This window comes from Hetaerina americana, unplaced genomic scaffold, assembly GCF_022747635.1.
Source record: "Hetaerina americana unplaced genomic scaffold, ioHetAmer1.1.p SCAF_216, whole genome shotgun sequence".
Taxonomy (NCBI): domain Eukaryota; kingdom Metazoa; phylum Arthropoda; class Insecta; order Odonata; family Calopterygidae; genus Hetaerina; species Hetaerina americana.
In genome coordinates, this window is record NW_027286782.1 from 345500 (window position 1) to 367863 (window position 22364).

General features: G+C 46.5%; 45 non-coding genes and 1 pseudogene across 45 annotated transcripts; all 46 read left to right on the top strand.

Annotated features, from left to right (window-relative positions):
• Nucleotides 1-184: 184 nt before the first annotated feature.
• On the top strand, nucleotides 185-303 carry LOC139689073 (5S ribosomal RNA). The gene has a single exon (XR_011701135.1). It is a non-coding gene; the product is annotated as a 5S ribosomal RNA (ribosomal RNA).
• Nucleotides 304-692: 389 nt separating this feature from the next.
• On the top strand, nucleotides 693-811 carry LOC139689074 (5S ribosomal RNA). The gene has a single exon (XR_011701136.1). It is a non-coding gene; the product is annotated as a 5S ribosomal RNA (ribosomal RNA).
• A 389-nt stretch (nucleotides 812-1200) lies between these two features.
• Nucleotides 1201-1319, top strand: LOC139689075 (5S ribosomal RNA). Its single transcript, XR_011701137.1, has one exon. It is a non-coding gene; the product is annotated as a 5S ribosomal RNA (ribosomal RNA).
• A 376-nt stretch (nucleotides 1320-1695) lies between these two features.
• On the top strand, nucleotides 1696-1814 carry LOC139689259 (5S ribosomal RNA). Its single transcript, XR_011701312.1, has one exon. It is a non-coding gene; the product is annotated as a 5S ribosomal RNA (ribosomal RNA).
• Nucleotides 1815-6089: 4275 nt separating this feature from the next.
• LOC139688734 (5S ribosomal RNA) lies at nucleotides 6090-6188 on the top strand (annotated as a pseudogene).
• Nucleotides 6189-6571: 383 nt separating this feature from the next.
• Nucleotides 6572-6690, top strand: LOC139689076 (5S ribosomal RNA). Its single transcript, XR_011701138.1, has one exon. It is a non-coding gene; the product is annotated as a 5S ribosomal RNA (ribosomal RNA).
• A 389-nt stretch (nucleotides 6691-7079) lies between these two features.
• LOC139689077 (5S ribosomal RNA) lies at nucleotides 7080-7198 on the top strand. The gene has a single exon (XR_011701139.1). It is a non-coding gene; the product is annotated as a 5S ribosomal RNA (ribosomal RNA).
• A 389-nt stretch (nucleotides 7199-7587) lies between these two features.
• LOC139689079 (5S ribosomal RNA) lies at nucleotides 7588-7706 on the top strand. The gene has a single exon (XR_011701141.1). It is a non-coding gene; the product is annotated as a 5S ribosomal RNA (ribosomal RNA).
• Nucleotides 7707-8095: 389 nt separating this feature from the next.
• Nucleotides 8096-8214, top strand: LOC139689080 (5S ribosomal RNA). The gene has a single exon (XR_011701142.1). It is a non-coding gene; the product is annotated as a 5S ribosomal RNA (ribosomal RNA).
• Nucleotides 8215-8603: 389 nt separating this feature from the next.
• On the top strand, nucleotides 8604-8722 carry LOC139689174 (5S ribosomal RNA). The gene has a single exon (XR_011701231.1). It is a non-coding gene; the product is annotated as a 5S ribosomal RNA (ribosomal RNA).
• A 389-nt stretch (nucleotides 8723-9111) lies between these two features.
• LOC139689081 (5S ribosomal RNA) lies at nucleotides 9112-9230 on the top strand. The gene has a single exon (XR_011701143.1). It is a non-coding gene; the product is annotated as a 5S ribosomal RNA (ribosomal RNA).
• Nucleotides 9231-9619: 389 nt separating this feature from the next.
• LOC139689083 (5S ribosomal RNA) lies at nucleotides 9620-9738 on the top strand. The gene has a single exon (XR_011701144.1). It is a non-coding gene; the product is annotated as a 5S ribosomal RNA (ribosomal RNA).
• Nucleotides 9739-10127: 389 nt separating this feature from the next.
• Nucleotides 10128-10245, top strand: LOC139688712 (5S ribosomal RNA). Its single transcript, XR_011700810.1, has one exon. It is a non-coding gene; the product is annotated as a 5S ribosomal RNA (ribosomal RNA).
• A 389-nt stretch (nucleotides 10246-10634) lies between these two features.
• LOC139689084 (5S ribosomal RNA) lies at nucleotides 10635-10753 on the top strand. Its single transcript, XR_011701145.1, has one exon. It is a non-coding gene; the product is annotated as a 5S ribosomal RNA (ribosomal RNA).
• Nucleotides 10754-11142: 389 nt separating this feature from the next.
• Nucleotides 11143-11261, top strand: LOC139689086 (5S ribosomal RNA). Its single transcript, XR_011701147.1, has one exon. It is a non-coding gene; the product is annotated as a 5S ribosomal RNA (ribosomal RNA).
• A 389-nt stretch (nucleotides 11262-11650) lies between these two features.
• LOC139689175 (5S ribosomal RNA) lies at nucleotides 11651-11769 on the top strand. Its single transcript, XR_011701232.1, has one exon. It is a non-coding gene; the product is annotated as a 5S ribosomal RNA (ribosomal RNA).
• A 389-nt stretch (nucleotides 11770-12158) lies between these two features.
• On the top strand, nucleotides 12159-12276 carry LOC139688713 (5S ribosomal RNA). The gene has a single exon (XR_011700811.1). It is a non-coding gene; the product is annotated as a 5S ribosomal RNA (ribosomal RNA).
• A 389-nt stretch (nucleotides 12277-12665) lies between these two features.
• On the top strand, nucleotides 12666-12784 carry LOC139689087 (5S ribosomal RNA). The gene has a single exon (XR_011701148.1). It is a non-coding gene; the product is annotated as a 5S ribosomal RNA (ribosomal RNA).
• A 389-nt stretch (nucleotides 12785-13173) lies between these two features.
• On the top strand, nucleotides 13174-13292 carry LOC139689088 (5S ribosomal RNA). The gene has a single exon (XR_011701149.1). It is a non-coding gene; the product is annotated as a 5S ribosomal RNA (ribosomal RNA).
• Nucleotides 13293-13681: 389 nt separating this feature from the next.
• LOC139689089 (5S ribosomal RNA) lies at nucleotides 13682-13800 on the top strand. The gene has a single exon (XR_011701150.1). It is a non-coding gene; the product is annotated as a 5S ribosomal RNA (ribosomal RNA).
• Nucleotides 13801-14189: 389 nt separating this feature from the next.
• Nucleotides 14190-14308, top strand: LOC139689090 (5S ribosomal RNA). The gene has a single exon (XR_011701151.1). It is a non-coding gene; the product is annotated as a 5S ribosomal RNA (ribosomal RNA).
• Nucleotides 14309-14697: 389 nt separating this feature from the next.
• On the top strand, nucleotides 14698-14816 carry LOC139689092 (5S ribosomal RNA). The gene has a single exon (XR_011701153.1). It is a non-coding gene; the product is annotated as a 5S ribosomal RNA (ribosomal RNA).
• Nucleotides 14817-15205: 389 nt separating this feature from the next.
• Nucleotides 15206-15324, top strand: LOC139689093 (5S ribosomal RNA). The gene has a single exon (XR_011701154.1). It is a non-coding gene; the product is annotated as a 5S ribosomal RNA (ribosomal RNA).
• A 389-nt stretch (nucleotides 15325-15713) lies between these two features.
• Nucleotides 15714-15832, top strand: LOC139689176 (5S ribosomal RNA). The gene has a single exon (XR_011701233.1). It is a non-coding gene; the product is annotated as a 5S ribosomal RNA (ribosomal RNA).
• Nucleotides 15833-16221: 389 nt separating this feature from the next.
• Nucleotides 16222-16339, top strand: LOC139688714 (5S ribosomal RNA). The gene has a single exon (XR_011700812.1). It is a non-coding gene; the product is annotated as a 5S ribosomal RNA (ribosomal RNA).
• A 389-nt stretch (nucleotides 16340-16728) lies between these two features.
• LOC139689094 (5S ribosomal RNA) lies at nucleotides 16729-16847 on the top strand. The gene has a single exon (XR_011701155.1). It is a non-coding gene; the product is annotated as a 5S ribosomal RNA (ribosomal RNA).
• A 389-nt stretch (nucleotides 16848-17236) lies between these two features.
• LOC139689095 (5S ribosomal RNA) lies at nucleotides 17237-17355 on the top strand. Its single transcript, XR_011701156.1, has one exon. It is a non-coding gene; the product is annotated as a 5S ribosomal RNA (ribosomal RNA).
• Nucleotides 17356-17750: 395 nt separating this feature from the next.
• On the top strand, nucleotides 17751-17869 carry LOC139688688 (5S ribosomal RNA). The gene has a single exon (XR_011700786.1). It is a non-coding gene; the product is annotated as a 5S ribosomal RNA (ribosomal RNA).
• Nucleotides 17870-17883: 14 nt separating this feature from the next.
• LOC139689096 (5S ribosomal RNA) lies at nucleotides 17884-18002 on the top strand. The gene has a single exon (XR_011701157.1). It is a non-coding gene; the product is annotated as a 5S ribosomal RNA (ribosomal RNA).
• Nucleotides 18003-18018: 16 nt separating this feature from the next.
• On the top strand, nucleotides 18019-18137 carry LOC139689097 (5S ribosomal RNA). The gene has a single exon (XR_011701158.1). It is a non-coding gene; the product is annotated as a 5S ribosomal RNA (ribosomal RNA).
• A 14-nt stretch (nucleotides 18138-18151) lies between these two features.
• On the top strand, nucleotides 18152-18270 carry LOC139689098 (5S ribosomal RNA). Its single transcript, XR_011701159.1, has one exon. It is a non-coding gene; the product is annotated as a 5S ribosomal RNA (ribosomal RNA).
• Nucleotides 18271-18285: 15 nt separating this feature from the next.
• Nucleotides 18286-18404, top strand: LOC139689099 (5S ribosomal RNA). Its single transcript, XR_011701160.1, has one exon. It is a non-coding gene; the product is annotated as a 5S ribosomal RNA (ribosomal RNA).
• A 12-nt stretch (nucleotides 18405-18416) lies between these two features.
• LOC139689100 (5S ribosomal RNA) lies at nucleotides 18417-18535 on the top strand. Its single transcript, XR_011701161.1, has one exon. It is a non-coding gene; the product is annotated as a 5S ribosomal RNA (ribosomal RNA).
• Nucleotides 18536-18550: 15 nt separating this feature from the next.
• LOC139689101 (5S ribosomal RNA) lies at nucleotides 18551-18669 on the top strand. The gene has a single exon (XR_011701162.1). It is a non-coding gene; the product is annotated as a 5S ribosomal RNA (ribosomal RNA).
• An 89-nt stretch (nucleotides 18670-18758) lies between these two features.
• Nucleotides 18759-18877, top strand: LOC139689103 (5S ribosomal RNA). The gene has a single exon (XR_011701164.1). It is a non-coding gene; the product is annotated as a 5S ribosomal RNA (ribosomal RNA).
• Nucleotides 18878-19266: 389 nt separating this feature from the next.
• Nucleotides 19267-19384, top strand: LOC139688715 (5S ribosomal RNA). The gene has a single exon (XR_011700813.1). It is a non-coding gene; the product is annotated as a 5S ribosomal RNA (ribosomal RNA).
• A 389-nt stretch (nucleotides 19385-19773) lies between these two features.
• On the top strand, nucleotides 19774-19892 carry LOC139689104 (5S ribosomal RNA). The gene has a single exon (XR_011701165.1). It is a non-coding gene; the product is annotated as a 5S ribosomal RNA (ribosomal RNA).
• Nucleotides 19893-20281: 389 nt separating this feature from the next.
• LOC139689105 (5S ribosomal RNA) lies at nucleotides 20282-20400 on the top strand. The gene has a single exon (XR_011701166.1). It is a non-coding gene; the product is annotated as a 5S ribosomal RNA (ribosomal RNA).
• A 395-nt stretch (nucleotides 20401-20795) lies between these two features.
• Nucleotides 20796-20914, top strand: LOC139688690 (5S ribosomal RNA). The gene has a single exon (XR_011700788.1). It is a non-coding gene; the product is annotated as a 5S ribosomal RNA (ribosomal RNA).
• Nucleotides 20915-20928: 14 nt separating this feature from the next.
• LOC139689106 (5S ribosomal RNA) lies at nucleotides 20929-21047 on the top strand. Its single transcript, XR_011701167.1, has one exon. It is a non-coding gene; the product is annotated as a 5S ribosomal RNA (ribosomal RNA).
• Nucleotides 21048-21063: 16 nt separating this feature from the next.
• Nucleotides 21064-21182, top strand: LOC139689107 (5S ribosomal RNA). The gene has a single exon (XR_011701168.1). It is a non-coding gene; the product is annotated as a 5S ribosomal RNA (ribosomal RNA).
• Nucleotides 21183-21196: 14 nt separating this feature from the next.
• On the top strand, nucleotides 21197-21315 carry LOC139689108 (5S ribosomal RNA). The gene has a single exon (XR_011701169.1). It is a non-coding gene; the product is annotated as a 5S ribosomal RNA (ribosomal RNA).
• A 15-nt stretch (nucleotides 21316-21330) lies between these two features.
• Nucleotides 21331-21449, top strand: LOC139689109 (5S ribosomal RNA). Its single transcript, XR_011701170.1, has one exon. It is a non-coding gene; the product is annotated as a 5S ribosomal RNA (ribosomal RNA).
• Nucleotides 21450-21461: 12 nt separating this feature from the next.
• On the top strand, nucleotides 21462-21580 carry LOC139689110 (5S ribosomal RNA). The gene has a single exon (XR_011701171.1). It is a non-coding gene; the product is annotated as a 5S ribosomal RNA (ribosomal RNA).
• A 15-nt stretch (nucleotides 21581-21595) lies between these two features.
• Nucleotides 21596-21714, top strand: LOC139689111 (5S ribosomal RNA). Its single transcript, XR_011701172.1, has one exon. It is a non-coding gene; the product is annotated as a 5S ribosomal RNA (ribosomal RNA).
• An 89-nt stretch (nucleotides 21715-21803) lies between these two features.
• Nucleotides 21804-21922, top strand: LOC139689112 (5S ribosomal RNA). Its single transcript, XR_011701173.1, has one exon. It is a non-coding gene; the product is annotated as a 5S ribosomal RNA (ribosomal RNA).
• The last annotated feature ends 442 nt before the right edge of the window (nucleotides 21923-22364 follow it).

A 22364-nucleotide genomic window follows, 5' to 3' on the forward strand; every position in this document is an offset into this window, starting at 1 on the left:
CACATTTATCCAAAGTTCGTTTTGAGATGGCAAATTACCTCCGTCTCCCGCCATCATATAGTATGGTCGTGGACGGCCCGATGTATGCAAGCCGTGGGCAAGAAAATAGACGTCGTGTCGCGTCGTTGCAAGTGTTTGCGGGCTTGATATTGCTAAAATAGTTGACTCGAGAGTGGTGGAAATTGCCAACGGCCATACCACGCTGAATACACCGGTTCTCGTCCGATCACCGAAGTTAAGCAGCATCGGGCCCGGATAGTACTTGGATGGGTGACCGCCTGGGAACACCGGGTGCCGTTGGCTTTCAATATTTTTTTTCCGAAACGAACGTATTTTGAGGCATTCTCTGATGTTTTTAATTTTTTTCAAATAATTTATTTTGCAATGCCAGACATTGCATGCGTGATTTTGAATTGGTATGTTCCCTTTTGACACCATTCCATTTCATCTAGATGCGACCAGCTCTCTTGGGGCAATGCATTGGTGCTGTAGTAACCCGTATCTCTTCCACATTTATCCAAAGTTCGTTTTGAGATGGCAAATTACCTCCGTCTCCCGCCATCATATAGTATGGTCGTGGACGGCCCGATGTATGCAAGCCGTGGGCAAGAAAATAGACGTCGTGTCGCGTCGTTGCAAGTGTTTGCGGGCTTGATATTGCTAAAATAGTTGACTCGAGAGTGGTGGAAAATGCCAACGGCCATACCACGCTGAATACACCGGTTCTCGTCCGATCACCGAAGTTAAGCAGCATCGGGCCCGGATAGTACTTGGATGGGTGACCGCCTGGGAACACCGGGTGCCGTTGGCTTTCAATATTTTTTTTCCGAAACGAACGTATTTTGAGGCATTCTCTGATGTTTTAAATTTTTTTCAAATAATTTATTTTGCAATGCCAGACATTGCATGCGTGATTTTGAATTGGTATGTTCCCTTTTGACACCATTCCATTTCATCTAGATGCGACCAGCTCTCTTGGGGCAATGCATTGGTGCTGTAGTAACCCGTATCTCTTCCACATTTATCCAAAGTTCGTTTTGAGATGGCAAATTACCTCCGTCTCCCGCCATCATATAGTATGGTCGTGGACGGCCCGATGTATGCAAGCCGTGGGCAAGAAAATAGACGTCGTGTCGCGTCGTTGCAAGTGTTTGCGGGCTTGATATTGCTAAAATAGTTGACTCGAGAGTGGTGGAAAATGCCAACGGCCATACCACGCTGAATACACCGGTTCTCGTCCGATCACCGAAGTTAAGCAGCATCGGGCCCGGATAGTACTTGGATGGGTGACCGCCTGGGAACACCGGGTGCCGTTGGCTTTCAATATTTTTTTTCCGAAACGAACGTATTTTGAGGCATTCTCTGATGTTTTTAATTTTTTTCAAATAATTTATTTTGCAATGCCAGACATTGCATGCGTGATTTTGAATTGGTATGTTCCCTTTTGACACCATTCCATTTCATCTAGATGCGACCAGCTCTCTTGGGGCAATGTATTGGTGCTGTAGTATCGTAATCTTCCACATTTATCCAAAGTTCGTTTTAAGATGGCAAATTACCTCCGTCTCCCGCCATCATATGGTCGTGGACGGCCCGATGTACTATATGCAAGCCGTGGGCAAGAAAATAGACGTCGTTACAAGTGTTTGCGGGCTTGATATTGCTAAAATAGTTGACTCGAGAGGGGTGGAAATTGCCAACGGCCATACCACGCTGAATACACCGGTTCTCGTCCGATCACCGAAGTTAAGCAGCATCGGGCCCGGATAGCACTTGGATGGGTGACCGCCTGGGAACACCGGGTGCCGTTGGCTTTCAATATTTTTTTTCCGAAACGAACGTATTTTGAGGCATTCTCTGATGTTTTTAATTTTTTTCAAATAATTTATTTTGCAATGCCAGACATTGCATGCGTGATTTTGAATTGGTATGTTCCCTTTTGACACCATTCCATTTCATCTAGATGCGACCAGCTCTCTTGGGGCAATGTATTGGTGCTGTAGTATCGTAATCTTCCACATTTATCCAAAGTTCGTTTTAAGATGGCAAATTACCTCCGTCTCCCGCCATCATATGGTCGTGGACGGCCCGATGTACTATATGCAAGCCGTGGGCAAGAAAATAGACGTCGTTACAAGTGTTTGCGGGCTTGATATTGCTAAAATAGTTGACTCGAGAGTGGTGGAAATTGCCAACGGCCAAATAAAGGGAACGATAAGGGGAAGCAAATGGGAACCCCGAATCCGAAATCCCAATGAATTACACATTGAACCCAAAATTGAGAATAGGCACGCTTAATGTATGTGGGGTTACAAGTAAAAACAGAATAGAAAAAGTATTCGACTTATTTAAAAGAGAAGACCTGGACATCCTACTATTGCAAGAGGTCATGGAGAGTGTACATTGGCAAAGGGGGCCGGCGGAGATCTATATAAACAACCGAGATCGGGAAAGAGGCACTGCGATCATGTTAAAAAGAAACATCACCGGAGAAAAAATGACAATGCTACCATCCGGGAGGGCGATGGCCATGACGATCCTTGGGATAAGGATAATAAATGTGTACGGCCCGGCCGGCACCAGAAAACTGCAGGCGAGGAGGGAATTTTACTCGCGGGACCTCCTGCCCCTGCTGAACGACTTCCAAGGAATGGCACTGTTAGGGGGTGATTTTAACGCAATCATAGACGAGAAAGATAGCCAAAACAACGAAGGAGGAGGAGCGAAATACCCACTGTGCGGTCCCCTAAAATCGATAGTTAAAAACCTCAGAGCCACTGACGCAAACAGATTAACAAGCAGAAAAGATAACCTTCCGTACACCATCTACGGCGACAAATGGGCAACAAGGCAGGACCGCTTTTACGCATCCTACGACTTGAAAACCCATATATCCTCCTATGCGGTTCTTCCAGTGGCATGCTCCGACCACTGCGCAGTTATTATATCGGTCGATGGATCCCAAAGCAGGACGAGCCTTCAGCCAAGGAAAAAGGAGTGGAGGATGAACGTCGAGCTGCTATATGAGGAAGACACCAGAGCCATACTGAAAGAAAACATCCAGCGATGGGAGGAAAGCTGGAGAGGATTGGACCCAAGCGAAAGGTGGGAAAACTCCAAAGTAAAAATAAGAAACCTTTTCGCACAACTGCACAGGGAGAGAGCCGAAGAAATCAGAGAAACCATGGCTTTTTACAGAGAAGCCCTCGAGGAGAGCCTAAAGACGAGAGAGAGGGAACGGAGCAACTGGGGGGAGATAAAAGAACTAAAACGGAAAATCTTCGGAATGGAAGAGGAAAGGGCGAAAATATCAACATGGCACAGAAGCAAAATATGTTTGCCAGAAGAACATGCCTCGGTGTACTATCTGGGGAGGAGGTTAAAGGATTGCGCCAACAACTTACTCAAAAACGGCATTTTGAACGAGAACGGAACGAGGTTAAAAGGAGAAAGAGAAATCATAGAGCATGTATGCCACCATTTCGAGACTCTCCTATCTGGGGATGACACATCACTCAAGGAAGAGACAGAAAATCTCATGCCACTCCCCCAACTGCCAGTGGAGGTGGCAGAGAGAATGGCGGAAAGAATCACAAGGGAGGAGTGCGAGGATGCTATGAGATGGCTCCCCAAGGGGAGGTCCCCGGGTACCGACGGTATCCCTTTTGAATTCTACGTAGAATTCCGGGAAGAGCTGAAGGATTTAATCATTCCAGCGAAAGAGAACATCCTCCAAAAAGGCAACCTCACCATGACCCAAAGAGAGGGAAAAATTGTCCTAGTGCCGAAAAGAAAAGATCCAAGGAGCCTAAATGACTACAGACCCATCACCCTCCTCAACGCCGATTACAAGGTAGTAGCTAAAATCGTTAAAACCAGACTCAACGAAGCCGTAGAAAAGATAATCGGACCAGACCAACACATAGTAGGAAAGGGGAGAAACATTGTAACGGCGCTGACAACGATCAGAGACGCAATCGCGAGCCACGAGAGCAGGCAGGGCGCGGGCCTTAAACTGGTAGCGGTAGATATTGAGAAGGCATTCGACAGGGTGAACATAAACCACGTAGTGAACACATTAAAGAGGATGGGCTTCCCCGAAAAGTTTTTGAATACAATAAAAATGTTCACGAACAACATCACGTCGAAAGTAAAATTGAGCGCGGGGGCCGAAACAAAGTCGTTCCCCGTGAGAAGATCAATCAGACAAGGCTGCCCGCTTTCGATGCTTCTGTTCTCTATATCACTGGAGCCCCTGCTACATAGCCTTCGCAGAAACATTAAAGGAATCCCGGCGGGGAACGGAAAAGTGTCCGCGGTGGCTTATGCGGACGACGTAACGATCTTCGCCCAAGATCAAGCGGAAATTCATGTAATAGGGAAATCATTAAAGGAATATGAGGAGGAAAGCGGGCAAAAAGTAAACATGGAAAAGACAAAGGCCTTGACAATAAAAGACGCCGACTTCACCGCGACCAGTGAATGGAAAGAAGTGACCTCGATGGACATTCTGGGCATCCCATGGAGTAGGACTTCCACGGAGACGGCAAACGCAGTATGGGAAAAGGCAACGGGAATGATAAAAGGAACATTAGCGCAATTGAGAGACAGGGACCTAAACATACATCAGAAAGTCCTTGCGATAAACGCATTGTTATTATCCAAGGCATGGTACGCCGCACTGATTTTCCCGTTGCCAGAAAAACATGGGGCTCTGTTGACGAAAATAGCAACGCAATACCTTTGGGGAGGGCATTTGCTAAGAGTAGCAAAGAGCCAGGCCTGTCTCCCCAAGGGGAAGGGGGGCCTAGGGCTGATCGACGTGCGGGACAAAGCCCTGGCACTCTATGCAAAGACAGTAATTAACATCCTATCAGACGACTGTCAACATTCAAAAGATCTGCTAAAGGCGGCATGGGGTGCACCAGGGCAGGATAGACTGCTGATGAAAACTATCAGGAAAGTTAAGGACTTAGTAGAAAAGATGCCGCGAGGAGTGACAGCCACCACCAAGTGCCTTTACCGACAACTCAGAAGCGACGACAACCACCGAATCAACATCGAAAAGCACATCCTATCGGTAAATTGGAAGAGAGTTTGGAAGAACATCAGCGAAATAGCCATGACCCTAAGGACAAAGAGCGTCCTATTCCTATTCGCAAACTATATAGTGACCACCCAGCAAGTGAAACAAAACATGAATCTAACCAGCAGGAACGAATGCGAATACTGTGACAAAGCCGACACACAAGACCACAGGGTGTTCGAATGCACCATCTCGAGGAGGAGGTGGTGCCTAATAAAAAGAACATTTAGAGAATTAAACACCTTTGGAGAAAAGGAGATAGGAAATAGGAATATGATGATGCTGGATTTCAACATCTTTCCCCGCGTGAAAATGGAAACAATGTGCTGGCTGATTGGACAGCACCTTCTTATGGTACACAAGTGGGTTAAAATAGATATAGAAAGTTGGTGGGAACAAGTGAAAAAAGAGAGCAAAAACCTACCGGGCCCATTACAGCCATATTGGAAGAAAGTAGAACAAATGGTAAAAAAAGAAGTCATGAAAGAATAACAAGTTTAAAGAAAATTGGTCTTGGACTCAATGTAAACTGTCGTGTATGCAAAGGAAATATATTACCGATAACAAGTATGTAAATAAAGGGAATACGCTCAATAAAAAAAGAGCAGCAAAGAATGTAAACAATGTATCATTAATGTTAATTGTGAAAAAAAAAGACGCAAAGGGACAGTTAAAAAAATATATGACCAATTAATAATTGGCTTGATTTCATTGTAATCATTTTGTCCCTATAAAGGATCTTGTATTGTTAATTCAAGTAAGGAAAATGTTCGCTAAAGTGATGTGAATGTGAACACTTTCCGAATGCTTATAGTTCATATGTGATTCATTCTTATATCATCCTTTGTTTAGAATTGTTCATTTGTGAAAATGGTCAATCTGTGGTGTTATGCACGCTTAAGATGGTGCACATGGTGTTTAATAACTATGTCTGTGAATGGAAATACATGTAATCGGAAAAAAATGGGCCTAGAGCCCCGGAATAAAGATATTAAAAAAAAAAATACCACGCTGAATACACCGGTTCTCGTCCGATCACCGAAGTTAAGCAGCATCGGGCCCGGATAGTACTTGGATGGGTGACCGCCTGGGAACACCGGGTGCCGTTGGCTTTCAATATTTATTTTCCGAAACGAAGTTTTTTTTGAGGCATTCTCTGATGTTTTTAATTTTTTTCAAATAATTTATTTTGCAATTGCATGCGTGATTTTGAATTGGTATGTTCCCTTTTGACACCATTCCATTTCATCTAGATGCGACCAGCTCTCTTGGGGCAATGTATTGGTGCTGTAGTATCGTAATCTTCCACATTTATGCAAAGTTCGTTTTAAGATGGCAAATTACCTCCGTCTCCCGCCATCATATGGTCGTGGACGGCCCGATGTATGCAAGCCGTGGGCAAGAAAATAGACGTCGTGTCGCGTCGTTACAAGTGTTTGCGGGCTTGATATTGCTAAAATAGTTGACTCGAGAGTGGTGGAAATTGCCAACGGCCATACCACGCTGAATACACCGGTTCTCGTCCGATCACCGAAGTTAAGCAGCATCGGGCCCGGATAGTACTTGGATGGGTGACCGCCTGGGAACACCGGGTGCCGTTGGCTTTCAATATTTTTTTTCCGAAACGAACGTATTTTGAGGCATTCTCTGATGTTTTTAATTTTTTTCAAATAATTTATTTTGCAATGCCAGACATTGCATGCGTGATTTTGAATTGGTATGTTCCCTTTTGACACCATTCCATTTCATCTAGATGCGACCAGCTCTCTTGGGGCAATGCATTGGTGCTGTAGTAACCCGTATCTCTTCCACATTTATCCAAAGTTCGTTTTGAGATGGCAAATTACCTCCGTCTCCCGCCATCATATAGTATGGTCGTGGACGGCCCGATGTATGCAAGCCGTGGGCAAGAAAATAGACGTCGTGTCGCGTCGTTGCAAGTGTTTGCGGGCTTGATATTGCTAAAATAGTTGACTCGAGAGTAGTGGAAATTGCCAACGGCCATACCACGCTGAATACACCGGTTCTCGTCCGATCACCGAAGTTAAGCAGCATCGGGCCCGGATAGTACTTGGATGGGTGACCGCCTGGGAACACCGGGTGCCGTTGGCTTTCAATATTTTTTTTCCGAAACGAACGTATTTTGAGGCATTCTCTGATGTTTTTAATTTTTTTCAAATAATTTATTTTGCAATGCCAGACATTGCATGCGTGATTTTGAATTGGTATGTTCCCTTTTGACACCATTCCATTTCATCTAGATGCGACCAGCTCTCTTGGGGCAATGCATTGGTGCTGTAGTAACCCGTATCTCTTCCACATTTATCCAAAGTTCGTTTTGAGATGGCAAATTACCTCCGTCTCCCGCCATCATATGGTATGGTCGTGGACGGCCCGATGTATGCAAGCCGTGGGCAAGAAAATAGACGTCGTGTCGCGTCGTTGCAAGTGTTTGCGGGCTTGATATTGCTAAAATAGTTGACTCGAGAGTGGTGGAAATTGCCAACGGCCATACCACGCTGAATACACCGGTTCTCGTCCGATCACCGAAGTTAAGCAGCATCGGGCCCGGATAGTACTTGGATGGGTGACCGCCTGGGAACACCGGGTGCCGTTGGCTTTCAATATTTTTTTTCCGAAACGAACGTATTTTGAGGCATTCTCTGATGTTTTTAATTTTTTTCAAATAATTTATTTTGCAATGCCAGACATTGCATGCGTGATTTTGAATTGGTATGTTCCCTTTTGACACCATTCCATTTCATCTAGATGCGACCAGCTCTCTTGGGGCAATGCATTGGTGCTGTAGTAACCCGTATCTCTTCCACATTTATCCAAAGTTCGTTTTGAGATGGCAAATTACCTCCGTCTCCCGCCATCATATAGTATGGTCGTGGACGGCCCGATGTATGCAAGCCGTGGGCAAGAAAATAGACGTCGTGTCGCGTCGTTGCAAGTGTTTGCGGGCTTGATATTGCTAAAATAGTTGACTCGAGAGTGGTGGAAATTGCCAACGGCCATACCACGCTGAATACACCGGTTCTCGTCCGATCACCGAAGTTAAGCAGCATCGGGCCCGGATAGTACTTGGATGGGTGACCGCCTGGGAACACCGGGTGCCGTTGGCTTTCAATATTTTTTTTCCGAAACGAACGTATTTTGAGGGATTCTCTGATGTTTTTAATTTTTTTCAAATAATTTATTTTGCAATGCCAGACATTGCATGCGTGATTTTGAATTGGTATGTTCCCTTTTGACACCATTCCATTTCATCTAGATGCGACCAGCTCTCTTGGGGCAATGCATTGGTGCTGTAGTAACCCGTATCTCTTCCACATTTATCCAAAGTTCGTTTTGAGATGGCAAATTACCTCCGTCTCCCGCCATCATATAGTATGGTCGTGGACGGCCCGATGTATGCAAGCCGTGGGCAAGAAAATAGACGTCGTGTCGCGTCGTTGCAAGTGTTTGCGGGCTTGATATTGCTAAAATAGTTGACTCGAGAGTGGTTGAAATTGCCAACGGCCATACCACGCTGAATTCACCGGTTCTCGTCCGATCACCGAAGTTAAGCAGCATCGGGCCCGGATAGTACTTGGATGGGTGACCGCCTGGGAACACCGGGTGCCGTTGGCTTTCAATATTTTTTTTCCGAAACGAACGTATTTTGAGGCATTCTCTGATGTTTTAAATTTTTTTCAAATAATTTATTTTGCAATGCCAGACATTGCATGCGTGATTTTGAATTGGTATGTTCCCTTTTGACACCATTCCATTTCATCTAGATGCGACCAGCTCTCTTGGGGCAATGCATTGGTGCTGTAGTAACCCGTATCTCTTCCACATTTATCCAAAGTTCGTTTTGAGATGGCAAATTACCTCCGTCTCCCGCCATCATATAGTATGGTCGTGGACGGCCCGATGTATGCAAGCCGTGGGCAAGAAAATAGACGTCGTGTCGCGTCGTTGCAAGTGTTTGCGGGCTTGATATTGCTAAAATAGTTGACTCGAGAGTGGTGGAAATTGCCAACGGCCATACCACGCTGAATACACCGGTTCTCGTCCGATCACCGAAGTTAAGCAGCATCGGGCCCGGATAGTACTTGGATGGGTGACCGCCTGGGAACACCGGGTGCCGTTGGCTTTCAATATTTTTTTTCCGAAACGAACGTATTTTGAGGCATTCTCTGATGTTTTAAATTTTTTTCAAACAATTTATTTTGCAATGCCAGACATTGCATGCGTGATTTTGAATTGGTATGTTCCCTTTTGACACCATTCCATTTCATCTAGATGCGACCAGCTCTCTTGGGGCAATGCATTGGTGCTGTAGTAACCCGTATCTCTTCCACATTTATCCAAAGTTCGTTTTGAGATGGCAAATTACCTCCGTCTCCCGCCATCATATAGTATGGTCGTGGACGGCCCGATGTATGCAAGCCGTGGGCAAGAAAATAGACGTCGTGTCGCGTCGTTGCAAGTGTTTGCGGGCTTGATATTGCTAAAATAGTTGACTCGAGAGTGGTGGAAATTGCCAACGGCCATACCACGCTGAATACACCGGTTCTCGTCCGATCACCGAAGTTAAGCAGCATCGGGCCCGGATAGTACTTGGATGGGTGACCGCCTGGGAACACCGGGTGCCGTTGGCTTTCAATATTTTTTTTCCGAAACGAACGTATTTTGAGGCATTCTCTGATGTTTTAAATTTTTTTCAAACAATTTATTTTGCAATGCCAGACATTGCATGCGTGATTTTGAATTGGTATGTTCCCTTTTGACACCATTCCATTTCATCTAGATGCGACCAGCTCTCTTGGGGCAATGCATTGGTGCTGTAGTAACCCGTATCTCTTCCACATTTATCCAAAGTTCGTTTTGAGATGGCAAATTACCTCCGTCTCCCGCCATCATATAGTATGGTCGTGGACGGCCCGATGTATGCAAGCCGTGGGCAAGAAAATAGACGTCGTGTCGCGTCGTTGCAAGTGTTTGCGGGCTTGATATTGCTAAAATAGTTGACTCGAGAGTGTTGGAAAATGCCACGGCCATACCACGCTGAATACACCGGTTCTCGTCCGATCACCGAAGTTAAGCAGCATCGGGCCCGGATAGTACTTGGATGGGTGACCGCCTGGGAACACCGGGTGCCGTTGGCTTTCAATATTTTTTTTCCGAAACGAACGTATTTTGAGGCATTCTCTGATGTTTTTAATTTTTTTCAAATAATTTATTTTGCAATGCCAGACATTGCATGCGTGATTTTGAATTGGTATGTTCCCTTTTGACACCATTCCATTTCATCTAGATGCGACCAGCTCTCTTGGGGCAATGCATTGGTGCTGTAGTAACCCGTATCTCTTCCACATTTATCCAAAGTTCGTTTTGAGATGGCAAATTACCTCCGTCTCCCGCCATCATATAGTATGGTCGTGGACGGCCCGATGTATGCAAGCCGTGGGCAAGAAAATAGACGTCGTGTCGCGTCGTTGCAAGTGTTTGCGGGCTTGATATTGCTAAAATAGTTGACTCGAGAGTGGTGGAAATTGCCAACGGCCATACCACGCTGAATACACCGGTTCTCGTCCGATCACCGAAGTTAAGCAGCATCGGGCCCGGATAGTACTTGGATGGGTGACCGCCTGGGAACACCGGGTGCCGTTGGCTTTCAATATTTTTTTTCCGAAACGAACGTATTTTGAGGCATTCTCTGATGTTTTTAATTTTTTTCAAATAATTTATTTTGCAATGCCAGACATTGCATGCGTGATTTTGAATTGGTATGTTCCCTTTTGACACCATTCCATTTCATCTAGATGCGACCAGCTCTCTTGGGGCAATGCATTGGTGCTGTAGTAACCCGTATCTCTTCCACATTTATCCAAAGTTCGTTTTGAGATGGCAAATTACCTCCGTCTCCCGCCATCATATAGTATGGTCGTGGACGGCCCGATGTATGCAAGCCGTGGGCAAGAAAATAGACGTCGTGTCGCGTCGTTGCAAGTGTTTGCGGGCTTGATATTGCTAAAATAGTTGACTCGAGAGTGGTGGAAATTGCCAACGGCCATACCACGCTGAATACACCGGTTCTCGTCCGATCACCGAAGTTAAGCAGCATCGGGCCCGGATAGTACTTGGATGGGTGACCGCCTGGGAACACCGGGTGCCGTTGGCTTTCAATATTTTTTTTCCGAAACGAACGTATTTTGAGGGATTCTCTGATGTTTTTAATTTTTTTCAAATAATTTATTTTGCAATGCCAGACATTGCATGCGTGATTTTGAATTGGTATGTTCCCTTTTGACACCATTCCATTTCATCTAGATGCGACCAGCTCTCTTGGGGCAATGCATTGGTGCTGTAGTAACCCGTATCTCTTCCACATTTATCCAAAGTTCGTTTTGAGATGGCAAATTACCTCCGTCTCCCGCCATCATATAGTATGGTCGTGGACGGCCCGATGTATGCAAGCCGTGGGCAAGAAAATAGACGTCGTGTCGCGTCGTTGCAAGTGTTTGCGGGCTTGATATTGCTAAAATAGTTGACTCGAGAGTGGTTGAAATTGCCAACGGCCATACCACGCTGAATTCACCGGTTCTCGTCCGATCACCGAAGTTAAGCAGCATCGGGCCCGGATAGTACTTGGATGGGTGACCGCCTGGGAACACCGGGTGCCGTTGGCTTTCAATATTTTTTTTCCGAAACGAACGTATTTTGAGGCATTCTCTGATGTTTTAAATTTTTTTCAAATAATTTATTTTGCAATGCCAGACATTGCATGCGTGATTTTGAATTGGTATGTTCCCTTTTGACACCATTCCATTTCATCTAGATGCGACCAGCTCTCTTGGGGCAATGCATTGGTGCTGTAGTAACCCGTATCTCTTCCACATTTATCCAAAGTTCGTTTTGAGATGGCAAATTACCTCCGTCTCCCGCCATCATATAGTATGGTCGTGGACGGCCCGATGTATGCAAGCCGTGGGCAAGAAAATAGACGTCGTGTCGCGTCGTTGCAAGTGTTTGCGGGCTTGATATTGCTAAAATAGTTGACTCGAGAGTGTTGGAAAATGCCACGGCCATACCACGCTGAATACACCGGTTCTCGTCCGATCACCGAAGTTAAGCAGCATCGGGCCCGGATAGTACTTGGATGGGTGACCGCCTGGGAACACCGGGTGCCGTTGGCTTTCAATATTTTTTTTCCGAAACGAACGTATTTTGAGGCATTCTCTGATGTTTTTAATTTTTTTCAAATAATTTATTTTGCAATGCCAGACATTGCATGCGTGATTTTGAATTGGTATGTTCCCTTTTGACACCATTCCATTTCATCTAGATGCGACCAGCTCTCTTGGGGCAATGCATTGGTGCTGTAGTAACCCGTATCTCTTCCACATTTATCCAAAGTTCGTTTTGAGATGGCAAATTACCTCCGTCTCCCGCCATCATATAGTATGGTCGTGGACGGCCCGATGTATGCAAGCCGTGGGCAAGAAAATAGACGTCGTGTCGCGTCGTTGCAAGTGTTTGCGGGCTTGATATTGCTAAAATAGTTGACTCGAGAGTGGTGGAAATTGCCAACGGCCATACCACGCTGAATACACCGGTTCTCGTCCGATCACCGAAGTTAAGCAGCATCGGGCCCGGATAGTACTTGGATGGGTGACCGCCTGGGAACACCGGGTGCCGTTGGCTTTCAATATTTTTTTTCCGAAACGAACGTATTTTGAGGCATTCTCTGATGTTTTTAATTTTTTTCAAATAATTTATTTTGCAATGCCAGACATTGCATGCGTGATTTTGAATTGGTATGTTCCCTTTTGACACCATTCCATTTCATCTAGATGCGACCAGCTCTCTTGGGGCAATGCATTGGTGCTGTAGTAACCCGTATCTCTTCCACATTTATCCAAAGTTCGTTTTGAGATGGCAAATTACCTCCGTCTCCCGCCATCATATAGTATGGTCGTGGACGGCCCGATGTATGCAAGCCGTGGGCAAGAAAATAGACGTCGTGTCGCGTCGTTGCAAGTGTTTGCGGGCTTGATATTGCTAAAATAGTTGACTCGAGAGTGGTGGAAATTGCCAACGGCCATACCACGCTGAATACACCGGTTCTCGTCCGATCACCGAAGTTAAGCAGCATCGGGCCCGGATAGTACTTGGATGGGTGACCGCCTGGGAACACCGGGTGCCGTTGGCTTTCAATATTTTTTTTCCGAAACGAACGTATTTTGAGGCATTCTCTGATGTTTTTAATTTTTTTCAAATAATTTATTTTGCAATGCCAGACATTGCATGCGTGATTTTGAATTGGTATGTTCCCTTTTGACACCATTCCATTTCATCTAGATGCGACCAGCTCTCTTGGGGCAATGCATTGGTGCTGTAGTAACCCGTATCTCTTCCACATTTATCCAAAGTTCGTTTTGAGATGGCAAATTACCTCCGTCTCCCGCCATCATATAGTATGGTCGTGGACGGCCCGATGTATGCAAGCCGTGGGCAAGAAAATAGACGTCGTGTCGCGTCGTTGCAAGTGTTTGCGGGCTTGATATTGCTAAAATAGTTGACTCGAGAGTGGTGGAAATTGCCAACGGCCATACCACGCTGAATACACCGGTTCTCGTCCGATCACCGAAGTTAAGCAGCATCGGGCCCGGATAGTACTTGGATGGGTGACCGCCTGGGAACACCGGGTGCCGTTGGCTTTCAATATTTTTTTTCCGAAACGAACGTATTTTGAGGGATTCTCTGATGTTTTTAATTTTTTTCAAATAATTTATTTTGCAATGCCAGACATTGCATGCGTGATTTTGAATTGGTATGTTCCCTTTTGACACCATTCCATTTCATCTAGATGCGACCAGCTCTCTTGGGGCAATGCATTGGTGCTGTAGTAACCCGTATCTCTTCCACATTTATCCAAAGTTCGTTTTGAGATGGCAAATTACCTCCGTCTCCCGCCATCATATAGTATGGTCGTGGACGGCCCGATGTATGCAAGCCGTGGGCAAGAAAATAGACGTCGTGTCGCGTCGTTGCAAGTGTTTGCGGGCTTGATATTGCTAAAATAGTTGACTCGAGAGTGGTGGAAATTGCCAACGGCCATACCACGCTGAATACACCGGTTCTCGTCCGATCACCGAAGTTAAGCAGCATCGGGCCCGGATAGTACTTGGATGGGTGACCGCCTGGGAACACCGGGTGCCGTTGGCTTTCAATATTTTTTTTCCGAAACGAACGTATTTTGAGGCATTCTCTGATGTTTTTAATTTTTTTCAAATAATTTATTTTGCAATGCCAGACATTGCATGCGTGATTTTGAATTGGTATGTTCCCTTTTGACACCATTCCATTTCATCTAGATGCGACCAGCTCTCTTGGGGCAATGCATTGGTGCTGTAGTAACCCGTATCTCTTCCACATTTATCCAAAGTTCGTTTTGAGATGGCAAATTACCTCCGTCTCCCGCCATCATATGGTATGGTCGTGGACGGCCCGATGTATGCAAGCCGTGGGCAAGAAAATAGACGTCGTGTCGCGTCGTTGCAAGTGTTTGCGGGCTTGATATTGCTAAAATAGTTGACTCGAGAGTGGTGGAAATTGCCAACGGCCATACCACGCTGAATACACCGGTTCTCGTCCGATCACCGAAGTTAAGCAGCATCGGGCCCGGATAGTACTTGGATGGGTGACCGCCTGGGAACACCGGGTGCCGTTGGCTTTCAATATTTTTTTTCCGAAACGAACGTATTTTGAGGCATTCTCTGATGTTTTTAATTTTTTTCAAATAATTTATTTTGCAATGCCAGACATTGCATGCGTGATTTTGAATTGGTATGTTCCCTTTTGACACCATTCCATTTCATCTAGATGCGACCAGCTCTCTTGGGGCAATGCATTGGTGCTGTAGTAACCCGTATCTCTTCCACATTTATCCAAAGTTCGTTTTGAGATGGCAAATTACCTCCGTCTCCCGCCATCATATAGTATGGTCGTGGACGGCCCGATGTATGCAAGCCGTGGGCAAGAAAATAGACGTCGTGTCGCGTCGTTGCAAGTGTTTGCGGGCTTGATATTGCTAAAATAGTTGACTCGAGAGTGGTGGAAATTGCCAACGGCCATACCACGCTGAATACACCGGTTCTCGTCCGATCACCGAAGTTAAGCAGCATCGGGCCCGGATAGTACTTGGATGGGTGACCGCCTGGGAACACCGGGTGCCGTTGGCTTTCAATATTTTTTTTCCGAAACGAACGTATTTTGAGGGATTCTCTGATGTTTTTAATTTTTTTCAAATAATTTATTTTGCAATGCCAGACATTGCATGCGTGATTTTGAATTGGTATGTTCCCTTTTGACACCATTCCATTTCATCTAGATGCGACCAGCTCTCTTGGGGCAATGCATTGGTGCTGTAGTAACCCGTATCTCTTCCACATTTATCCAAAGTTCGTTTTGAGATGGCAAATTACCTCCGTCTCCCGCCATCATATAGTATGGTCGTGGACGGCCCGATGTATGCAAGCCGTGGGCAAGAAAATAGACGTCGTGTCGCGTCGTTGCAAGTGTTTGCGGGCTTGATATTGCTAAAATAGTTGACTCGAGAGTGGTTGAAATTGCCAACGGCCATACCACGCTGAATTCACCGGTTCTCGTCCGATCACCGAAGTTAAGCAGCATCGGGCCCGGATAGTACTTGGATGGGTGACCGCCTGGGAACACCGGGTGCCGTTGGCTTTCAATATTTTTTTTCCGAAACGAACGTATTTTGAGGCATTCTCTGATGTTTTAAATTTTTTTCAAATAATTTATTTTGCAATGCCAGACATTGCATGCGTGATTTTGAATTGGTATGTTCCCTTTTGACACCATTCCATTTCATCTAGATGCGACCAGCTCTCTTGGGGCAATGCATTGGTGCTGTAGTAACCCGTATCTCTTCCACATTTATCCAAAGTTCGTTTTGAGATGGCAAATTACCTCCGTCTCCCGCCATCATATAGTATGGTCGTGGACGGCCCGATGTATGCAAGCCGTGGGCAAGAAAATAGACGTCGTGTCGCGTCGTTGCAAGTGTTTGCGGGCTTGATATTGCTAAAATAGTTGACTCGAGAGTGTTGGAAAATGCCACGGCCATACCACGCTGAATACACCGGTTCTCGTCCGATCACCGAAGTTAAGCAGCATCGGGCCCGGATAGTACTTGGATGGGTGACCGCCTGGGAACACCGGGTGCCGTTGGCTTTCAATATTTTTTTTCCGAAACGAACGTATTTTGAGGCATTCTCTGATGTTTTTAATTTTTTTCAAATAATTTATTTTGCAATGCCAGACATTGCATGCGTGATTTTGAATTGGTATGTTCCCTTTTGACACCATTCCATTTCATCTAGATGCGACCAGCTCTCTTGGGGCAATGCATTGGTGCTGTAGTAACCCGTATCTCTTCCACATTTATCCAAAGTTCGTTTTGAGATGGCAAATTACCTCCGTCTCCCGCCATCATATAGTATGGTCGTGGACGGCCCGATGTATGCAAGCCGTGGGCAAGAAAATAGACGTCGTGTCGCGTCGTTGCAAGTGTTTGCGGGCTTGATATTGCTAAAATAGTTGACTCGAGAGTGGTGGAAATTGCCAACGGCCATACCACGCTGAATACACCGGTTCTCGTCCGATCACCGAAGTTAAGCAGCATCGGGCCCGGATAGTACTTGGATGGGTGACCGCCTGGGAACACCGGGTGCCGTTGGCTTTCAATATTTTTTTTCCGAAACGAACGTATTTTGAGGCATTCTCTGATGTTTTTAATTTTTTTCAAATAATTTATTTTGCAATGCCAGACATTGCATGCGTGATTTTGAATTGGTATGTTCCCTTTTGACACCATTCCATTTCATCTAGATGCGACCAGCTCTCTTGGGGCAATGCATTGGTGCTGTAGTAACCCGTATCTCTTCCACATTTATCCAAAGTTCGTTTTGAGATGGCAAATTACCTCCGTCTCCCGCCATCATATGGTATGGTCGTGGACGGCCCGATGTATGCAAGCCGTGGGCAAGAAAATAGACGTCGTGTCGCGTCGTTGCAAGTGTTTGCGGGCTTGATATTGCTAAAATAGTTGACTCGAGAGTGGTGGAAATTGCCAACGGCCATACCACGCTGAATACACCGGTTCTCGTCCGATCACCGAAGTTAAGCAGCATCGGGCCCGGATAGTACTTGGATGGGTGACCGCCTGGGAACACCGGGTGCCGTTGGCTTTCAATATTTTTTTTCCGAAACGAACGTATTTTGAGGCATTCTCTGATGTTTTTAATTTTTTTCAAATAATTTATTTTGCAATGCCAGACATTGCATGCGTGATTTTGAATTGGTATGTTCCCTTTTGACACCATTCCATTTCATCTAGATGCGACCAGCTCTCTTGGGGCAATGCATTGGTGCTGTAGTAACCCGTATCTCTTCCACATTTATCCAAAGTTCGTTTTGAGATGGCAAATTACCTCCGTCTCCCGCCATCATATAGTATGGTCGTGGACGGCCCGATGTATGCAAGCCGTGGGCAAGAAAATAGACGTCGTGTCGCGTCGTTGCAAGTGTTTGCGGGCTTGATATTGCTAAAATAGTTGACTCGAGAGTGGTGGAAATTGCCAACGGCCACGGCCATACCACGCTGAATACACCGGTTCTCGTCCGATCACCGAAGTTAAGCAGCATCGGGCCCGGATAGTACTTGGATGGGTGACCGCCTGGGAACACCGGGTGCCGTTGGCTTTCAATATTTTTTTGCCAACGGCCATACCACGCTGAATACACCGGTTCTCGTCCGATCACCGAAGTTAAGCAGCATCGGGCCCGGATAGTACTTGGATGGGTGACCGCCTGGGAACACCGGGTGCCGTTGGCTTTCAATATTTTTTTTTGCCAACGGCCATACCACGCTGAATACACCGGTTCTCGTCCGATCACCGAAGTTAAGCAGCATCGGGCCCGGATAGTACTTGGATGGGTGACCGCCTGGGAACACCGGGTGCCGTTGGCTTTCAATATTTTTTTGCCAACGGCCATACCACGCTGAATACACCGGTTCTCGTCCGATCACCGAAGTTAAGCAGCATCGGGCCCGGATAGTACTTGGATGGGTGACCGCCTGGGAACACCGGGTGCCGTTGGCTTTCAATATTTTTTTCGCCAACGGCCATACCACGCTGAATACACCGGTTCTCGTCCGATCACCGAAGTTAAGCAGCATCGGGCCCGGATAGTACTTGGATGGGTGACCGCCTGGGAACACCGGGTGCCGTTGGCTTTCAATATTTTTGCCAACGGCCATACCACGCTGAATACACCGGTTCTCGTCCGATCACCGAAGTTAAGCAGCATCGGGCCCGGATAGTACTTGGATGGGTGACCGCCTGGGAACACCGGGTGCCGTTGGCTTTCAATATTTTTTTTGCCAACGGCCATACCACGCTGAATACACCGGTTCTCGTCCGATCACCGAAGTTAAGCAGCATCGGGCCCGGATAGTACTTGGATGGGTGACCGCCTGGGAACACCGGGTGCCGTTGGCTTTCAATATTTTTTAAGAAACCCAGTAGCCTGGGGGATAAGAGGCGAAATACAGAAGCGAGACTATAGCCCATGTTACAACGATTTATGCGCCAACGGCCATACCACGCTGAATACACCGGTTCTCGTCCGATCACCGAAGTTAAGCAGCATCGGGCCCGGATAGTACTTGGATGGGTGACCGCCTGGGAACACCGGGTGCCGTTGGCTTTCAATATTTTTTTTCCGAAACGAACGTATTTTGAGGCATTCTCTGATGTTTTAAATTTTTTTCAAATAATTTATTTTGCAATGCCAGACATTGCATGCGTGATTTTGAATTGGTATGTTCCCTTTTGACACCATTCCATTTCATCTAGATGCGACCAGCTCTCTTGGGGCAATGCATTGGTGCTGTAGTAACCCGTATCTCTTCCACATTTATCCAAAGTTCGTTTTGAGATGGCAAATTACCTCCGTCTCCCGCCATCATATAGTATGGTCGTGGACGGCCCGATGTATGCAAGCCGTGGGCAAGAAAATAGACGTCGTGTCGCGTCGTTGCAAGTGTTTGCGGGCTTGATATTGCTAAAATAGTTGACTCGAGAGTGTTGGAAAATGCCACGGCCATACCACGCTGAATACACCGGTTCTCGTCCGATCACCGAAGTTAAGCAGCATCGGGCCCGGATAGTACTTGGATGGGTGACCGCCTGGGAACACCGGGTGCCGTTGGCTTTCAATATTTTTTTTCCGAAACGAACGTATTTTGAGGCATTCTCTGATGTTTTTAATTTTTTTCAAATAATTTATTTTGCAATGCCAGACATTGCATGCGTGATTTTGAATTGGTATGTTCCCTTTTGACACCATTCCATTTCATCTAGATGCGACCAGCTCTCTTGGGGCAATGCATTGGTGCTGTAGTAACCCGTATCTCTTCCACATTTATCCAAAGTTCGTTTTGAGATGGCAAATTACCTCCGTCTCCCGCCATCATATAGTATGGTCGTGGACGGCCCGATGTATGCAAGCCGTGGGCAAGAAAATAGACGTCGTGTCGCGTCGTCGCAAGTGTTTGCGGGCTTGATATTGCTAAAATAGTTGACTCGAGAGTGGTGGAAATTGCCAACGGCCATACCACGCTGAATACACCGGTTCTCGTCCGATCACCGAAGTTAAGCAGCATCGGGCCCGGATAGTACTTGGATGGGTGACCGCCTGGGAACACCGGGTGCCGTTGGCTTTCAATATTTTTTTTCCGAAACGAACGTATTTTGAGGCATTCTCTGATGTTTTTAATTTTTTTCAAATAATTTATTTTGCAATGCCAGACATTGCATGCGTGATTTTGAATTGGTATGTTCCCTTTTGACACCATTCCATTTCATCTAGATGCGACCAGCTCTCTTGGGGCAATGCATTGGTGCTGTAGTAACCCGTATCTCTTCCACATTTATCCAAAGTTCGTTTTGAGATGGCAAATTACCTCCGTCTCCCGCCATCATATGGTATGGTCGTGGACGGCCCGATGTATGCAAGCCGTGGGCAAGAAAATAGACGTCGTGTCGCGTCGTTGCAAGTGTTTGCGGGCTTGATATTGCTAAAATAGTTGACTCGAGAGTGGTGGAAATTGCCAACGGCCATACCACGCTGAATACACCGGTTCTCGTCCGATCACCGAAGTTAAGCAGCATCGGGCCCGGATAGTACTTGGATGGGTGACCGCCTGGGAACACCGGGTGCCGTTGGCTTTCAATATTTTTTTTCCGAAACGAACGTATTTTGAGGCATTCTCTGATGTTTTTAATTTTTTTCAAATAATTTATTTTGCAATGCCAGACATTGCATGCGTGATTTTGAATTGGTATGTTCCCTTTTGACACCATTCCATTTCATCTAGATGCGACCAGCTCTCTTGGGGCAATGCATTGGTGCTGTAGTAACCCGTATCTCTTCCACATTTATCCAAAGTTCGTTTTGAGATGGCAAATTACCTCCGTCTCCCGCCATCATATAGTATGGTCGTGGACGGCCCGATGTATGCAAGCCGTGGGCAAGAAAATAGACGTCGTGTCGCGTCGTTGCAAGTGTTTGCGGGCTTGATATTGCTAAAATAGTTGACTCGAGAGTGGTGGAAATTGCCAACGGCCACGGCCATACCACGCTGAATACACCGGTTCTCGTCCGATCACCGAAGTTAAGCAGCATCGGGCCCGGATAGTACTTGGATGGGTGACCGCCTGGGAACACCGGGTGCCGTTGGCTTTCAATATTTTTTTGCCAACGGCCATACCACGCTGAATACACCGGTTCTCGTCCGATCACCGAAGTTAAGCAGCATCGGGCCCGGATAGTACTTGGATGGGTGACCGCCTGGGAACACCGGGTGCCGTTGGCTTTCAATATTTTTTTTTGCCAACGGCCATACCACGCTGAATACACCGGTTCTCGTCCGATCACCGAAGTTAAGCAGCATCGGGCCCGGATAGTACTTGGATGGGTGACCGCCTGGGAACACCGGGTGCCGTTGGCTTTCAATATTTTTTTGCCAACGGCCATACCACGCTGAATACACCGGTTCTCGTCCGATCACCGAAGTTAAGCAGCATCGGGCCCGGATAGTACTTGGATGGGTGACCGCCTGGGAACACCGGGTGCCGTTGGCTTTCAATATTTTTTTCGCCAACGGCCATACCACGCTGAATACACCGGTTCTCGTCCGATCACCGAAGTTAAGCAGCATCGGGCCCGGATAGTACTTGGATGGGTGACCGCCTGGGAACACCGGGTGCCGTTGGCTTTCAATATTTTTGCCAACGGCCATACCACGCTGAATACACCGGTTCTCGTCCGATCACCGAAGTTAAGCAGCATCGGGCCCGGATAGTACTTGGATGGGTGACCGCCTGGGAACACCGGGTGCCGTTGGCTTTCAATATTTTTTTTGCCAACGGCCATACCACGCTGAATACACCGGTTCTCGTCCGATCACCGAAGTTAAGCAGCATCGGGCCCGGATAGTACTTGGATGGGTGACCGCCTGGGAACACCGGGTGCCGTTGGCTTTCAATATTTTTTAAGAAACCCAGTAGCCTGGGGGATAAGAGGCGAAATACAGAAGCGAGACTATAGCCCATGTTACAACGATTTATGCGCCAACGGCCATACCACGCTGAATACACCGGTTCTCGTCCGATCACCGAAGTTAAGCAGCATCGGGCCCGGATAGTACTTGGATGGGTGACCGCCTGGGAACACCGGGTGCCGTTGGCTTTCAATATTTTTGGTCCGGTGTGAGCGTTCGAAGAGTGAGGACGTGTCTGTGTTTCGGTTCTGTGTGCGTGCTATCCCCGGCGTTCGAGGCTTCGATCGCCGGGAAACGAGAATTTCGTAAAGCGCTTTGATATATGCGTCAAAGCGTTTTGTGTATGAAAAGTGCTGCTTATTTTGAGTTAGCCCTTATTAGGGCTTGACGTGTGTTATAAAGTCAGCCAATTCGAAATGCCTTACGATAGGAAGGCAACTCTAATAATAAGTCTAAATGACTTAAAAGAAAGTGCTACCGCCCTAGAGGTCCATCGGTTCATCGGTGTCGAGCTCGGGCTTAAGTTGGAAGATTTAGTGGCCATACAATTTGGAATTACAAGAAAATCCATTTATGTGAAACTTATAAACGAAGAATTAGTTGAAAATCTTTTGAGGTCGAAAGGGGGGC